Source organism: Prionailurus bengalensis, chromosome A1 (assembly GCF_016509475.1).
Source record: "Prionailurus bengalensis isolate Pbe53 chromosome A1, Fcat_Pben_1.1_paternal_pri, whole genome shotgun sequence".
Taxonomy (NCBI): Eukaryota; Metazoa; Chordata; class Mammalia; order Carnivora; family Felidae; genus Prionailurus; species Prionailurus bengalensis.
Genome location: NC_057343.1, coordinates 206,980,803 through 206,999,543, shown reverse-complemented (window position 1 = coordinate 206,999,543; position 18,741 = coordinate 206,980,803).

The following is an 18,741-nucleotide window of genomic DNA, read 5'->3' as shown; positions in this document are numbered from 1 at the left end:
CAAGTGCTCAATAGTTCCATGTGACTAATGGCTACCATATTGGACAGTACAGATAAGGGAAAATTCCATTTTCACAGGAAGTTATGTTTAGACAGCCCTGGTCTAGACTGTCAGCATGTGATACTGTTTAGAAATGTTAATTTTCAGGGCACCTGGGCGGCTCAGTCGGTTAAGTGTCTGACAACGGCTCAGATTATGATCTTACAGTTAGTGAGTTTGAACCCCACATCGGGCTCTGTGCTGACAGCTCAAAGCCTGGAGCCTGCTTCAGGTTCTGTCTTCCTCTGTGTCTGCCCCTCCCCCACTCATGCTCTGTGTCTCTCTCTCAAAAATGAATAAACATTGAAAAAAATTAAAAATAAATGAACAAACTTAAAAAAAAAAGAAATGTTAATTTTCAAGTCAAACCTTGTAACTAATAAAACAAAATACCTGGGGATGGGTCCTGAGAATCTGAATTTTTAACATGTCCCCAGGTAATTCTGACTGGGAGCCAGATGTATAAACTGTAGAAGAGATCCAACAATTGATGGAACTGGTCAGGGAGGCAGAGTCAGTCTGTTAAAAGCCTTTGAACACTAAACTAAGGGGCCAGGATTTAAACCTGAAAACTCAGGGATTGTGTGAGAGGAGAGAAGGCAGAGATACAATTAGATAGCACCCTCCAAACTTTTCTCAGCTCCGCAACCAGAATGGTCTTCGCAAAACTCAGATCTCCTCTTATCAACAAACTTCATCTGGCCAGCCTTTCTATAGCTTTCAGCTAATAACTAAAAGCTCTAACATGACCTGCAGCCATCGGTCTCTTAAGGTTCTTTTAGATCCTGCCCCTTCCCTCCTCCCAACCACACCATGACCCCCGTGGTGCTGGCACCCTTCTCACACTTGGTCTTCAAAACCCTATTCATTGTTTGCAGCTGTCCATTAAGGACATTCCCCTTGAAGGCAGAGGCCATGTATGGTTAACAGATCAATGTCTGACCAGCACCCAGGAGAGTGCCTAGCTCATGGGAGGTGTTTCACAAATATTTGTGTGATGAATGGATGAGTATTTCAGAAAGCTCATTGGCAGCAGAGTGAAAGATGAATTGGGGTCAGGCTGAGAGTGGCAAGGCATGAAGCAGTAAAGCCAAGCTGGGAGAGTGTTGCAATAGTCTAGGTGAACAGTAACTGTGATCCAAACAGGGGCAGTGGCAATGAGTATGGAGAGATGGGGACAAATTTAAGAAAGAATAAAAAGTTAGAATCAGCAAGAACTGTAGAATCTGCCTCAAGGTGAATCTGCATCGACTATCATTTTCTCTCTTTAATCTTATACTCCCTTAACCCCACCCTGTCTAGATGTCCATGGTTCCTTTGCTTTGATCCACTACCTTTCAGTTATTCTTATTTCCAATAGGCTGTTTTGTCCTCTACTACTTTGGAATAAATGTGTTTCCTCAAATGCTCAGGGCCATTAACCATAGGGATCTGCAGTGAAGTTTTCTCACTGGCTCTCTCAATCTATAAGCCAGAGTTTGATTTTTCTGCCAAAAAGAAGGAGAACAAAACTCAACAGGAAGCTCGTTCGTCCAAAAGCAGAACATCTGACAAACTCTGGGCTTGCTTTTTCTGGAAATGTCAGATCTCTGAAGACAGAGAACTATTGAAAAGGTTGTCCAAATAGCTATCTGCTTTCACCCACTCCTCATTCTGCTACAGCCCAACAGCCTATAAGGAGGTAACGTGACTTATACTATGAACGGCTTTAAGTTCCAAATCCTGTTTTATCTCTATTTTGCCCTGCTTTATCACTCAGGATTTGCATAATCAGTCAACCACATCAGTCACTCTTCTCTACAATCCTACAGCCAGCACAGAGGAACCATACAATGTTACATTTTGTTACACTACCCTCTGTCACTCTTGGACTACTCCATGTGTGTGTCTGACCTTCCCACTTAATCAGGGTCTGGAAGTGCCTGCCTCTGTTGTCTCCCCTCCCTCACTCCAAGTAAGTAAGTAAGCAACCTCTCAGTAAATCATTCCCTGATGTTAAAACAAATTGAATTGCTTTTGTTTTCTCCAGAACACTTCAAAATTTCCTAATCTCTCTGCAAAACAGAATAACCATTCTCTGAAATAGCTACCATGTCCACTCATTTTGATTTACTCTTTAATTTGAATACACAGCCTCTTCACCATCTCCAAAAATGTCCACATCTTTTCCCATTTTGATGTGCACAAATATATTTCATTCACTCATCCCTACTCACCTAGCTTGGACTCTTCCTTTAGGATGGAGCTTCTTGGAATTCTCATTGCATTAGGTGATGTAGGAGGACCCTAGGCTCACCTTTCCCCACAGACAAATGGAACCTGCAGCAAAATATGAAACAACTTCCTCTGAAAAGAACCTAAAAACTATGTTATCGTACCTAATTGGACAAAGGACAGAAGGCCCACATCAAAGCTGGTAGGAGAGGCTGGGACACAGTCTCACCATAGGCCCTACCCCCAGGTGGCTACCACAGTCAGGGGGGATCTCAGAACCTGGAGCTTCTCTCCCTGAGAAGAAAAGGGTTTGAATCCCACATTGGGAAGCCCCAACTTTTAAGACCTGTACCTGAGAGGCAAGCCCTCAAAACATCCAGCTTTAAAAGCCACTGGGGCCCATATCCACCAGGCCCACAAAGACTATAGCTCTCTGACAAATAGCTTTTATAGGGGTCACCTGCTGGGATTCACTCTCCCCACAGCTTGGCAAAGAAGCAGCAGATCTAGATGCCCAGACATTATGTGAAACAGGCTCATTTGTTAACCTCAAAGTGATGGCCTGAGGAGCAGGCATCTAATTTAGCACTCATCTAGAGGCCTGCCGGCTGGTGGGCAATATCTTCAAGCTCTCCCCTGGCCTCACTCTAGCTAGCAGGCACCCTCTTTATTATTCTATTCTATTCTATTCTATTCCATTCCATTCTATTTAAAATATTTCTTGTTTTCATCCCTAGGCTTCGCCACCCCCCCCTCCTACTTTTCCCCCCAGGAAACATCTATATACTCTCCCTCTGCCTCATTTCAGTTGGTGGACTCCAACTTCATGCTTTCCTTCTGCCACGCTCCAGAACACTAATATCCTCTGAGGGGAGCTTTTAGACACACCTGGTGCCCTGGTTTTTAACGGCTGCTTCCCAGGGGTCACTAAGTGATTGCCTGGCTCTGGGTCCTGTGGGACTATAAGCCTCCGAGAGTTCTCGGCGGACCCCCAGGGCACTGCGCAGACAATGGACTGAAACACACCCCCTGTCTTATTGTGAAAAAAGCTTACTTGCTTGCTCTGGAGCCTAAGGCTGAGGGGCCAGCTTCCGGTTTGGCACAGCTAGAGGCCTACAGGAGCCCGTGCAGGGAACAGAAGGTCAGCCTTCTGTACCTCACTGTAAGTAGGTACAGCTTTTTTAGGTGGGGAGGATTTGATGAGATTTTGAGGCGGATAAAACCTCCACTGGCTGTAGGGCAATTCTCTGGAGAGTTCTCCTAGGGCAACACCCAAAGCAGCTGGGGGGAGAGGTTCACCACCATTGACGGAGTTCTGGGTGGAGCAGCTACGACTTCCGCTGTGGCGTCAATTCTCAGTGGGGCAGTGTTCCCTCAAGGGGGTAAATTAGTTCTTGCAGGGTGTGGGAAGGGGAAACCTTCGGCATTACAATGGTTTGTGTCTCTCCAGCCACACTATATAGACAGATGTATAGTAAGTATATCTATGGTATGAAAATTTTATGGGAAGAGAACAATTAGGAAAAAGTGTCTGAAAGGGGCACTTTCAAGGGGCAGACATATAATGAGAAACAAATATGTTGAGAAACACTGCAGTACAGAGTATAAATTATTTGTTCTCTAAAGTCCTATCCACTGATTGCTATATAATTAGTTATACATGTGTTCATATTTATTTTTCTATTCCCTTCAGTGCATACAACAGGAGCATATAATAAATAGCACTTGTTCCCTATTAGTGGGATTTAAACAGCGATGCAGTCCCAGCAGCTGCCCCAGGTTGTGAGGAAATTCCCACCTGGGTCTTTTTAGCTCCTCCTTGATTAGAAGGTAAGGTTTTCCCCCACATGCCTTTATCTCCAACCAAAGTGTTTAAGTTCAAAACCTTCAGTTCAAGGGCTAAAAATATCCAGTGTTAGTAAGGAATCCACCAACTTCATTCATTCTACTCTACTTCCTGGTCTTGAAAGAAGTCTTTCTTCCCCACTTCCTCTGCTTCTTTCTGAGTTTCATTAAGACTTCCTCTTTACCCCCTTTCTACCAGCTTCGTGTTGACTAATCTTTCAAATCTGAAAAAAAAAAAAAAAAAAAATGGCTCTGCAAACTTGGACCTACATCTCTCAGCTCCAAACCCATCTTTCCACACTCTGCTTTGCGATGCTGCAGCCAGGACTCTGGACCGTGTCTCACCTGTGCTTGATGGCTCCCAGTCTGGTTCTGGCATAATCAGATGTACTAACTAAGGGGATGCTAGTGACAGGCAGAAGGAGAAGGGACATGCTCCTTCCTGAATGTTTGCTGTTGCTATCAGTGTCATTTCAGCGACATCTTGTCACCTAGGCAGTGGCAGGTGATTCTGGTTTCCAATATTTTCCAGACTCATAACTAACCTCAGTGTACCCTTAAGATACCAGCAGATGGCCCAACACCATCTCCACAGTGGTTTTGGTCTCAGCTCTGTGAGCCCCTTTTCCAAGCACAAGTTCCAACCATTCCCCTTTGATCTTCCCGCAGCTACTACCTCTGTGTCACCTCACTGCTGCTTTTTTGCCTTTCCCTTCTTCCGATTCCTTATATTAAATTCTCTCTATTAAAACTACTGGTGTGATTTATGTTTTCCTGACTAGACTCTGGTGTCTGACTATTAATCCATTGCTTTTGGTCCATGAGTTCTGTGAGTTCTTCTGATTCCTTGTTTTTGTTTTGTAAAAACTCAGAGAAGATGGGTTATTGGCCTGAGAAACCCAATGGGTTATGTACCTGAGAAAGAAAGCTAACGAGAAGGGAAATGCACAAAAAAGGAACAGAATCATGCTTTGAGACACTGACCACAGAATTATGCCTAAGTCCCAACTCCTAGCACCTGCGAATGTGATATCATTTAGAAATAGGGTCTTTTTCAGATGTCATCAAGGTCATACTGGATTAGGACAGGCTATAATCTAATGACAGGTCCTTGTAACAGGAAGGAAATTGGGACACAGAGAGAGACATGTGCAGAAATGGCCATAACAGAGACTGGAATGATGTATTTGCAAGCCAAGGAATGTCAAAGATTGCTGATAACCACCACAAGCTGAGAGAGAGGCAGGGAGGATTCTTGCTTAAAGCCTTCAGAGACAGCATAGCCTTGCTGACCTCTTGATTTCAGACTTTCAGCCTCCAGAACTGAGACAGAATATATTTCTGTTATTTTCTTCTTCTTTCTTTCTTTCTTTCTTTCCTCTTTTATTTCTTTTTCTTTGTTTTTTGAGAGAGAGAGCACATGCATGAGAGCAAGTGGGGCAGGGGGCAGAAGGAGAGAGAGAATCTCAAGCAGGCTCCACACTCAGTGTGGAGCCTGATGTGGGGCTCGATACCATGACCCTGAAACCAGGACCTGAGCAGAAACCAAGGGTCAGATGCTCAACCAACTGAACCATCCAGGTGCCCCTATTTCTGTTGTTTTAAGTTACCAGGTCTGTAGTAATTTGTTATCAGCTCTAGGAAATTAATAATTTTTTTTTTTTTACAAAAAAGCATTTGTTTCTTATGTGTGTGATTCAACATATCTATGCAAATAAGCTCTTTAATTTAGGAAACAATTTTCACTTTCACAAAAATGACAATGAAACTAATATTAATTCCTGCTTGTATCCTGGTTCTGAACGAGTGATTCCTAATCATAACACTTAAAATAGACCTTTTTGGCCTAAACATTATACATCCTGGCATCAGGCTCTTATGCAATTCCTTAAGCATCAATACTAAACATGCACTTAACTATTTCTTTATTCACAACCTACAAGGACAATGCAACGTTTTACTTATACAGGCAGGCAGACAAATTAGCCATTTTTAGATTTTGCCAATTACTTCTTTTTAAATGAGTTATTAGAAAATTATAATTAATTAGCCAAAGACATCCTGTTAACTTTGTTATTCTCCCCTAACAGGCCCTTTTGGCAACAAAAAGGCAAGAAGAATTTTGACCTTGAAAGAGAGAAACGTGTTCCCAAAGTAGTTTTGCATTATTAATGAATGGCAAAACTTTGGGAATTTTCTTCCATTTCGGTCAAACCAAACTTGAAATAACTAACAGCCAGTAACTGTAATCAGATCCTCAATTATACCAGGATGAAAATATATTTCACTCAGGATACTGAGGCCATTAGGATGTCAGACTCCCAAACCACTTCTTTCCGACTGTAAATCCACAGACTCTGGTTTCCAGCCCATTTTATGAGTTAAATTGCTGAAGCATCATTTCCTTTGTTCTTCTTCTAGCCCCACTGATAATTCTGCCAGAATGGTAGAAGACATGAAGACCATGGCAAGCTCTCTTTGTCCTGGGAAATAGCCTAGGAAGCATTTTCTTTTAAATAGCTATATTTCTTCCCACATTCTCTTTTCCACTTTCATTGAGGCCTGGCTTTAAGCCATCAAAACATTCAAGTAGAAGTCAAAGCTGACTTGACTCTTTGTCACGCTAGTCCTCCTCTGTCTACACCTTGGGTGTTCTCCAAGCCCCCTAGAAAGGAAGGCAGTTCATCTTTCTTTACATTTCTTCGGGTCACTCCTTTGTTTTATTCTTTCCCTTGTGTGTGTGTGTGTGTGTGTGTGTGTGTGGTGGGGAAGCACCTTAGTGCAGTAGCCAAGCACATAAGTACATAGGCTTTGAAGTAAAAGAAGAGACTTGGGTTCAAATTCTGACTCTGCCAATTATTAGTTGTGTGTCTTCAAGCAAACCATTTAAATTTCTATGAAACCTATTGTCCTCGCCTATAAAGCAGGACTATCTAAAAAGTAACAGTAGGGGTGCCTGGGTGGCTCAGTCAGTTAAGCGGCCGACTTCAGCTCAGGTCACGATCTCGCGGTCCATGAGTTCAAGCCCCGTGTCAGGCTCTGGGCTGATGGCTCAGAGCCTGGAGCCTGCTTCCGGATTCTGTGTCTCCCTGTCTCTCTGCCCCTCCCCCGTTCATGCTCTGTCTCTCTCTGTCTCAAAAATAAATAAACATTAAAAAAAAATTTTTTTTAAAGAAAAAAAACGTAACAGTAGTCGTAGTACTAAAGTAACAGTACTATCTACTTAGGGTTGTTTTTGAGGATCAGTGAAAAATAGACCTAAAGTGCTTAGCCCTCTTAGTATAATAAGTAACCAAAAATAAATAAATAAATAAATTTGGCTCCTGTATTCCTTTGCTTGATATTTAGCCAGAGTCCCAATCAGATTAGACACAAGTAAACTCTTACACATCCTATATTCCAGTGGCACCTAACTACTAAATCTCAGGGCAAATGAAAACTCCAATTTTGTTCCATTGATCATAGCGTATCCATACAAAAGCACTGTCGGTACATGGAAAATGAATGATCATCGACTGCGTGGAACAGTGAATAATTATAGTAGGTTGAATACCAGCTTTTAAAATACACTGTATCTATACAAAAGACATGTGGGAGGGAAAATTAAAAATAAATATATTCAGTGAGATCCATAGCCATTTTCTGTTTATGTGAGTTGTCAGTGTGTTTTGCTTTTGGTGCGTTTTTCCTGTAGAACAGTGAAGCTGTTGAATTTTGCTCTGGAAATTGAACCGAGAGGCAGAATGTGTTCTTTTTTCCTCTGAGAAATATTGCAGATTATTGTGTTCCATGAATAGTATAATTATTTCCACAATAACAGAAGACTGAACAGTCACAGGTGTTGGGTTTCGCAGGGCACACCGTGGGTGAGACCATCATCAGAAGCTTTGTTCTCAGTGTCACCAAAAACAGACATTGCTGTGCGCCTCACCGTTGGCAACACTTGAGTGTGTTCAGAGTCAGACTCTCCAAAACATTGTGAAACAACCCCTCCTGGAGGAGGCTACTCATTTAGAATATAACTTTCATCATGGCTTGGTCTCCCTCATCCGCACACCTGATGAAAGCAGCAGATGTCTAAAACTACAGGACTCTTCTTAGAATTCTACTCCTGAAGCCAATATGGCACTGTTTGGTTAAAAAAAAAAAAAAAAGTCACACCCAGCCCTGAGTTTTCACTGTCAAACGTCTCCTTGGAACACATACTCTCTGAGGCTTCCTGTGAATTTCCTAAGATGAGATTGGCTCCTTCTCCATCTGTGTATGCCTTCCATCTTCCTCCCCCACGTTAGACATCACGTCCCCTTCGCGATGGCCAGAGAGAAGCATAACTGCAATGGTTTTGATCTAGGCGAATGAAGGATGAAATTATCACTGACTTAGGAAGAAAGCCTAAGCAGCAGGTTTCAGGAGGAAGGGGAATGAGGGCAGTCAGAGTAGGAGTTTCATTTTTACCATGTTAATGCTTGAAACATCTCTTAGGCATCCACGTGGAAATGTTTCTGGGAGAGGTCAAAGCCATATGTGCATATTAGTCGTCAGTCAGCATGTAGGTGGTATTTGAAGCCATGGGACCAGAGGCAATGACCAAGGGAGTTAGGATAGATGGAAAAGAAAGAAGGGCAAAGAACAATAAGATGGAGAAGGGATAAGCAATTAGTACGTTTTTATTAAATGCATTTGCTTCTCTACATTAAATTTTCCTGGGCTCTCTAATGCTTTATTGAGACATGTTTGCTCAATCCCAGTACCCTGTTTTAATTTCCTTGAGAAGTAAATGGAATACAGCAAGCCCTGGAATGAACCGTACAGACGAAAGAGGGACCAGCAAGTCCCATAATTCAAACCCCAGATTTTTATTATTGCAAGCCATGTTTCATTGTTTTCTTTAAAAAGCAAGTCACTTAAATCCCCTCTTTTCATATCTGAATCTCCACATCATTATTGGCTGAATAGACTTGCTTGCCAGTAAAATGTTTGAAGCAGTCATAAGTGACAGATGAACTTTGTTTAAAATATCAGAAATTTTCGTTCCTCTATGGGAGGCTTATTACTTGTTTCTTAATATTCATATTTCTGTTATTCAAGTACCACATGAACAATGTCATTTTTAAATGTAATTAAAACTTTGTTCCTATCTTTACTGAGGTATAATTGACAAATAAAAATTGTATATATTCAAGGTAACATTTTGATATACATACAAATTGTGAGATTTCTTTACAAAGATTATAATCAGGATAATTAACATACCCATTATCTCACATAATTACCATTTGTATATGTATGTGATGAGAACACATAAGATGTACTCTTTTAGCAAATGACTACTATTAACTATAGCTCTCCGGAACTTATTCATCCTACAAAACTGAAACTTTGTGTGTTTTTGAGCAAAACCTCCTCATTTGCCCCGCCCTCCACCCCTGACAACCATTTTCTACCCTCTGTTTTCCTGAGTTCAGTTTTTTTTAGATTCCCTATGTAAGTGAGATCATATACCTTTATTCCTATGGAAAAAAAACATATCCTCTTAAAAGAAAAATGTGATGACACTTAAGATCTACTCTCAGAAACTTTCAAGTAAACAATACTGCATTTTAACTGTAGTACTCTGCAGACATTAGATCCTCAGTGCTTATGCTTACAACTGTAAGTTTGTACCCTTTGACCTACCTACATCTCTCCATTTCCCACTCCTCCACAATCCCTGGCAACCACCTTTCTATTCTCGTTTCTATGAAATTGCATTTTTTTTAAGATTTCATATATAAGTGATAACCGTACAGTGTTTGTCTTTCTCGGTTTAGCTTATTTAGCTTAGCATAATGCCCTCTCCGTTCATCCCTGTTGTTGCAAATCAAAGGTATATATACAAAAGAACTGAAATCACGAGATGTCTGCACTCCCATGTTATTGCAGTATTTTTTCATTCTTTTGAGCCATTTGAAATCTTGATTTATTTTTCTCATTAAATGGTCAGTACTAAACAGGATTACAAAAATCCTTTTATTTTTTTTTTCAAGTTTTTATTTAAATTCCAGTTAGTTAACATACAGTGTAATATTAATTTCAGGTACAGAATTTGGTGATTCATCACTTACATACACACCCAGTGCTCGTCACAAGTGCCCTCCTTAATACCCATCACCCAGTTAACACATCTCCCCACCCGCCTCCCCTCCAGTAACCCTCAGTTTGTTCTCTATAGATAGTTAAGAGTCTGTTTTCTGGTCTGCCTCTATTTTTTTCCCTATGTTCATCTGTTTTGTTTCTTAAAAATTCTTTTAAAGAAGGAAATATCGTACTGATAATTTAAACACTCTAATCAGATGAATTTAATAGTCTGTAGTTTAATAACTACTAACACCTCTTCAATTTATAGTGAAAAAGTCACTAAATTATATCAAACAGAAATTGGGGCCTCTTTGAAAAGAAATACTTAAAGGAATGTCTAATATTTTGTAATGTTACCATTATAAAGATTAGGCAATTATTTTCACACGCTCTTTATACTGAATTATCTTCAAAATTTTCTTTCATAAGCTGTTGATATCCTCATATAAATTATGGAATAATGTTCCATTAATGCTCTAGTGTCCAGAAAGCACTACCCATATACCCTTAGATATATGAAGAGAGAAGGAGCACGTGTGTGTCCATCTCTGTTTCTAACAAAATTACTTTGAGATAACTTTCTAATCTTCAGGTAAAAGTCCCTAGTTTCCAATCCCCTTTCCCATGGGTGGTTGCCGTGGCAATCAAAAGCATGAAAAGTTCTCAGTCTTCACAAGTGAGATGTTCTGGGAAAATTCTCCCTAATTCAAGTATTTTGGTAAAGACAATCACATACATTCTCATCGTCCAAATGACACTGGGATGAGTCTTTTATTCAAGTGATGAATTTTTTTTTAAATGAAAGGGTAGATATATTTCCCAGACTGCTTCGACATTGGAGGGAAATCAGGTGCCCAAGTGCAGTTACAGGACAGTAATTCTTCTCCCCACAGTTGTGCCAAAGTAACACACTATTTATGAAGATTCTGTGTGGTTTCTGTACTTTTGATTGTCGGATTCTTATAATCACATATTGAACCTCCCATTTTTCTCTTCTTACTTCTGACCCAGACTCCAGATGCTTGCGTGAGAACTTTCCACCAACTGGCACCATGCCACCTTTGGATGCTGAAGGTTCAAAAATGAATTCTGCCGAAGCACAGCCTCAGTCCGCTGAAGTCACCAATGCTACTGAGACATCACTGATGTCCTCTGAAGGCTGAGCCTTGTCCTGCTTCTTCACTCCAGGTGGAGGTTGTTTCAATCACTAGTCCAAGCGACTGTGTCTATTCTATATTTGAATATTCAACAGTAGTATTTCCTAATAAAGGATGTCTTCTTCTCCCATCTGAGCTAAAATTTAACATAAGCTATAAAACAACACTATCTTCAGGTGACGACCTCTTCACAACTAACTGAGATCATTACAAAATAGCTTTTTATTTTCAGGAAATTGTTAACAATTTTTATTTTAAAAATTACTTTTAAATATCTGTTACCATAGTCAAAAATGAAGTTTTTCTTTTACAGTGATAATTCACAATTGAAAATTTTCATAGCCTTTTCATAAGCTGACATATTTTTAAGTGTTTCTTAAAATGGAGTCTAGAATTTTTTTCATTTTTTAGAAGTTTTTATTTAAATTCCAGTTAGTTAACATACAGTGTAATATTTGTTTCAGGTGCACAATGTAGTGATTCAACACTTTGTACAACACCCAGTGTTCATCCCAAGTGCCCTCCTTAATCCTAATTACCTATTTAACCCATCCCTCCATCCACCTCCCCTCTGGTAACCATCAGTGTGTTCTCTGTAATCTGTTTCTTGGTTTGGTTTGCCTCTCTCTCTCTCTCTCTTTTCCCCTTTGTTCATTTGTTTTGTTTCTTAAATTCCACATATGAGTGAAATCATATGGTATTTGTCTTTCTCTGACTGACTTATTTCACTTAGTATAATACTGTCTAGCTCCATCCATGTCATTGCAAATGGCAAGATTTCATTCTTTTTTTTTTTATGAAATTTATTGACAAATTAGTTTCCATACAACACCCAATGCTCATCCCAAAAGGTGCCCTCCTCAATACCCATCACCCACCCTCTCCTCCCTCCCACCCCCCATCAACCCTCAGTTTGTTCTCAGTTTTTAAGTCTCTTATGCTTTGGCTTTCTCCCATTCTAACCTCCTTTTTTTTTTTTTTCCTTCCCCTCCCCCATGGGTTCCTGTGAAGTTTCTCAGGATCCACATAAGAGTGAAACCATATGGTATCTGTCTTTCTCTGTATGGCTTATTTCACTTAGCATCACACTCTCCAGTTCCATCCATGTTGCTACAAAAGGCCATATTTCATTTTTTCTCATTGCCACGTAATATTCCATTGTGTATATAAACCAAAATTTCTTTATCCATTCATCAGTTGATGGACATTTAGGCTCTTTCCATACTTTGGCTATTGTTGAGAGTGCTGCTATGAACATTGGGGTACAAGTGGCCCTATGCATCAGTGCTCCTGTATCCCTTGGATAAATTCCTAGCAGTGCTATTGCTGGGTCATAGGGTAGGTCTATTTTTAATTTTCTGAGGAACCTCCACACTGCTTTCCAGAGCGGCTGCACCAATTTGCATTCCCACCAACAGTGCAAGAGGGTTCCCCTTTCTCCACATCCTCTCCAGCATCTATAGTCTCCTGATTTGTTCATTTTGGCCACTCTGACTGGCGTGAGGTGATACCTGAGTGTGGTTTTGATTTGTATTTCCCTGATAAGGAGCGACGCTGAACATCTTTTCATGTGCCTGTTGGCCATCCGGATGTCTTCTTTAGAGAAGTGTCTATTCATGTTTTCTGCCTATTTCTTCACTGGGTTATTTGTTTTTCGGGTGTGGAGTTTGGTGAGCTCTTTATAGATTTTGGATACTAGCCCTTTGTCCGATATGTCATTTGCGAATATCTTTTCCCATTCCGTTGGTTGCCTTTTAGTTTTGTTGGTTGTTTCCTTTGCTGTGCAGAAGCTTTTTATCTTCATAAGGTCCCAGTAATTCACTTTTGCTTTTAATTCCCTTGCCTTTGGGGATGTGTCGAGTAAGAGATTGCTACGGCTGAGGTCAGAGAGGTCTTTTCCTGCTTTCTCCTCTAAGGTTTTGATGGTTTCCTGTCTCACATTTAGGTCCTTTATCCATTTTGAGTTTATTTTTGTGAATGGTGTGAGAAAGTGGTCTAGTTTCAACCTTCTGCATGTTGCTGTCCAGTTCTCCCAGCACCATTTGTTAAAGAGGCTGTCTTTTTTCCATTGGATGTTCTTTCCTGCTTTGTCAAAGATGAGTTGGCCATACGTTTGTGGGTCTAGTTCTGGGGTTTCTATTCTATTCCATTGGTCTATGTGTCTGTTTTGGTGCCAATACCATGCTGTCTTGATGATGACAGCTTTGTAGTAGAGGCTAAAGTCTGGGATTGTGATGCCTCCTGCTTTGGTCTTCTTCTTCAAAATTCCTTTGGCTATTCGGGGCCTTTTGTGGTTCCATATGAATTTTAGGATTGCTTGTTCTAGTTTCGAGAAGAATGCTGGTGCAATTTTGATTGGGATTGCATTGAATGTGTAGATAGCTTTGGGTAGTATTGACATTTTGACAATATTTATTTTTCCAATCCATGAGCAGGGAATGTCTTTCCATTTCTTTAAATCTTCTTCAATTACCTTCATAAGCTTTCTATAGTTTTCAGCATACAGATCCTTTACATCTTTGGTTAGATTTATTCCTAGGTATTTTATGCTTCTTGGTGCAATTGTGAATGGGATCAGTTTCTTTATTTGCCTTTCTGTTGCTTCATTATTAGTGTATAAGAATGCAACTGATTTCTGTACATTGATTTTGTATCCTGCAACTTTGCTGAATTCATGTATCAGTTCTAGCAGACTTTTGGTGGAGTCTATCGGGTTTTCCATGTATAATATCATGTCATCTGCAAAAAGCGAAAGCTTGACTTCATCTTTGCCAATTTTGATGCCTTTGATTTCCTTTTGTTGTCTGATTGCTGATGCTAGAACTTCCAGCACTATGTTAAACAGCAGCGGTGAGAGTGGGCATCCTTGTCGTGTTCCTGATCTCAGGGAAAAAGCTCTCAGTTTTTCCCCGTTGAGGATGATGTTAGCTGTGGGCTTTTCATAAATGGCTTTTATGATCTTTAAGTATGTTCCTTCTATCCCGACTTTCTCAAGGGTTTTTATTAAGAAAGGGTGCTGGATTTTGTCGAAGGCCTTTTCTGCATCGATTGACAGGATCATATGGTTCTTCTCTCTTTTTTTGTTAATGTGATGTATCACGTTGATTGATTTGCGAATGTTGAACCAGCCCTGCATCCCAGGAATGAATCCCACTTGATCATGGTGAATAATTCTTTTTATATGCCGTTGAATTCGATTTGCTAGTATCTTATTGAGAATTTTTGCATCCATATTCATCAGGGATATTGGCCTGTAGTTCTCTTTTTTTACTGGGTCTCTGTCTGGTTTAGGAATCAAAGTAATACTGGCTTCATAGAATGAGTCTGGAAGTTTTCCTTCCCTTTCTATTTCTTGGAATAGCTTGAGAAGGATAGGTATTATCTCTGCTTTAAACGTCTGGTAGAACTCCCCTGGGAAGCCATCTGGTCCTGGACTCTTATTTGTTGGGAGATTTTTGATAACCCATTCAATTTCTTCACTGGTTATGGGTCTGTTCAAGCTTTCTATTTCCTCCTGATTGAGTTTTGGAAGAGTGTGGGTGTTCAGGAATTTGTCCATTTCTTCCAGGTTGTCCAATTTGTTGGCATATAATTTTTCATAGTATTCCCTGATAATTGTTTGTATCTCTGAGGGATTGGTTGTAATCATTCCATTTTCATTCATGATTTTATCTATTTGGGTCATCTCCCTTTTCTTTTTGAGAAGCCTGGCTAGAGGTTTGTCAATTTTGTTTATTTTTTCAAAAAACCAACTCTTGGTTTCGTTGATCTGCTCTACAGTTTTTTTAGATTCTATATTGTTTATTTCTGCTCTGATCTTTATTATTTCTCTTCTTCTGCTGGGCTTAGGCTGCCTTTGCTGTTCTGCTTCTAGTTCCTTTAGGTGTGCTGTTAGATTTTGTATTTGGGATTTTTCTTGTTTCTTGAGATAGGCCTGGATTGCAATGTATTTTCCTCTCAGGACTGCCTTTGCTGCGTCCCAAAGCGTTTGGATTGTTGTATTTTCACTTTCGTTTGTTTCCATATATTTTTTAATTTCTTCTCTAATTGCCTGGTTGACCCACTCATTCGTTAGTAGGGTGTTCTTTAACCTCCATGCTTTTGGAGGTTTTCCAGACTTTTTTCTGTGGTTGATTTCAAGCTTCATGGCATTGTGGTCTGAAAGTAAGCATGGTATAATTTCAATTCTTGTAAACTTATGAAGGGCTGTTTTGTGACCCAGTATATGATCTATCTTGGAGAATGTTCCATGTGCACTCGAGAAGAAAGTATATTCTGTTGCTTTGGGATGCAGAGTTCTAAATATATCTGTCAAGTCCATCTGATCCAATGTCTCATTCAGGGCCCTTGTTTCTTTATTGACTGTGTGTCTAGATGATCTATCCATTTCTGTAAGTGGTGTATTAAAGTCCCCTGCAATTACCACATTCTTATCAATAAGGTTGCTTATGTTTATGAGTAATTGTTTATATATTTGGGGGCTCCGGTATTCGGCGCATAGACATTTATAATTGTTAGCTCTTCCTGATGGATAGACCCTGTAACTATTATATAATGTCCTTCTTCATCTCTTGTTACAGCCTTTAATTTAAAGTCTAGTTTGTCTGATATAAGTATGGCTACTCCAGCTTTCTTTTGGCTTCCAGTCGCATGATAAATAGTTCTCCATCCCCTCACTCTCAATCTAAAGGTGTCCTCAGGTCTAAAATGAGTCTCTTGTAGACAGCAAATAGATGGGTCTTGTTTTTTTATCCATTCTGATACCCTATGTCTTTTGGTTGGCGCATTTAATCCATTTACATTCAGTGTTATTATAGAAAGATACGGGTTTAGAGTCATTGTGATGTCTGTATGTTTTATGCTTATAGTGATATCTCTGGGACTTTGTCTCACAGGGTCCCCCTTAGGATCTCTTGTAGGGCTGGTTTAGTGGTGACAAATTCCTTCAGTTTTTGTTTGTTTGGGAAGACCTTTATCTCTCCTTCTATTCTAAATGACAGACTTGCTGGATAAAGGATTCTTGGCTGCATATTTTTTCTGTCTAGCACCCTGAAAATCTCGTGCCAATTCTTTCTGGCCTGCCAAGTTTCAAAAGAGAGATCAGTCACGAGTCTTATAGGTCTCCCTTTATATGTGAGGGCACGTTTACCCCTTGCTGCTTTCAGAATTTTCTCTTTATCCTTGTATTTTGCCAGTTTCACTATGATATGTCGTGCAGAAGATCGCTTCAAGTTACGTCTGAAGGGAGTTCTCTGTGCCTCTTGGATTTCAATGCCTTTTTCCTTCCCCAGTTCAGGGAAGTTCTCAGCTATGATTTCTTCAAGTACCCCTTCAGCACCTTTCCCTCTCTCTTCCTCCTCTGGGATACCAATTATGCGTATATTATTTCTTTTTAGTGTATCACTTAATTCTCTAATTTTCCCCTCATACTCCTGGATTTTTTTATCTCTCTTTTTCTCGGCTTCCTCTTTTTCCATAACTTTGTCTTCTAGTTCACCTATTCTCTCCTCTGCCTCTTCAAGCCGAGCTGTGGTGGTTTCCATTTTGTTATGCATTTCGTTTAAAGCGTTTTTCAGCTCCTCGTGACTGTTCCTTAGTCCCTTGATCTCTGTAGCAAGAGATTCTCTGCTGTCCTGTATACTGTTTTCAAGCCCAGCGATTAATTTTATGACTATTATTCTAAATTCACTTTCTGTTATGTTATTTAAGTCCTTTTTGATCAGCTCGTTAGCTGTTGTTATTTCCTGGAGATTCTTCTGAGGGGAATTCTTCCGCTTGGTCATTTTGGACAGTCCCTGGCATGGTGAGGACCTGCAGGGCACTTCCCCTGTGCTGTGGTGTATAACTGGAGTTGGTGGGCGGGGCCGCAGTCAGACCTGATGTCTGCCCCCAGCCCACCGCTGGGGCCACAGTCAGACTGGTGCGTGCCTTCTCTTCCCCTCTCCTAGGGGCGAGATTCACTGTGGGGTGGTGTGGCTCGTCTGGGCTACTTGCACCCTGCCAGGCTTGTGATGCTGGGGATCTGGCGTATTAGCTGGGGTGGGTAGGCAAGGTGCTCGGGGGCAGGAGGGGCAGGCTTAGATCGCTTCTCCTTAGGTGATCCACTTCAGGAGGGGCCCTGTGGCAGCGGGAGGGAGTCAGATCCGCTGCCGGAGGTTTGGCTCCGCAGAAGCGCAGAGTTGGGTGTTTGCACCGAGCGAGCAAGTTCCCTGGCAGGAACCAGTTCCCTTTGGGATTTCGGCTGGGGGATGGGCGGGGGAGATGGCGCTGGCGAGCGCCTTTGTTCCCCACCAAACTGAGCTCTGTTGTCAGGGGGCTCAGCAGCTCTCCCTCCCTTTGTCCTCCAGCCTTCCCACTTTCCGAGCAGAGCTGTTAACTTATGACCTCCCAGACGCTAAGTCGCGCTTGCTGTTGGAACACAGTCCGTCAGGCCCCTCCGCTTTTGCCAGCCAGACTCGGGTGCTCTGCTTGGCCAGCGAGCCGCCCCTCTGCCCCGGCTCCCTCCTGCCAGTCCGTGGAGCGCGCACCGCCTGGCCGCCCTTCCTACCCTCTTCCGTGGGCCTCTCGTCTGCGTTTGGCTCCGGCGACTCCGTTCTGCTAATCCTCTGGCGTTTTTCTGGGTTATTTAGGCAGGTGTAGATGGAATCTAAGTGATCAGCAGGACGTGCGGTGAGCCCAGCGTCCTCCTAAGCCGCCATCTTGCCGCAACTTCGATTTCATTCTTTTTTATGGCTGAGTAATATCCCATTATTATATAGTACAATGGAATATTATGCAGCCATAAAAAGAATATTATATACATATCACTTCTTTATCCATTCATCAGTTGATGGACACTTGGGTTCTTTTGATAATTTGGCTATTGTAGATAATGCTGCCATGAACACTGAGGTGCATGTTTCCCATTGAATTAGTATTTTTGTGTTCTTTGGGTAAATACATAGCTTTTTAAAAAAATCTCAAAGTCACATTTACTCTAAGACTGAGATCCAAACCTTTGGCAAGGAAGATTTTTTTACCATTTTTAGGTAGGGATGCAATTTTCATGACAGATTCGATATTGTACTCAAATCACTCTTTCCCCTCTAATTCAGAGCACTGTTCTTTTTATGATCTTTTGAGTCTCTGGCAGTTTCCTTGAGATGTATGCTGTCCTAGGGGACCCCAGCATCATCTATGCAAGTGGACACCTGGCAAGGCCATTCCTACAGAACTCTGGATGAGGTCAGACATGCTTAAGACCCAAACAGAACACTAATAAAGCTCCAGGTGGGGCCTCTGGTATGTAAGAAATTATCTTCTAACTTATTTGTTTAAACAACACAAGATATTTACTTTCCCAATGATATGCATCTAGGTGTGTACATAT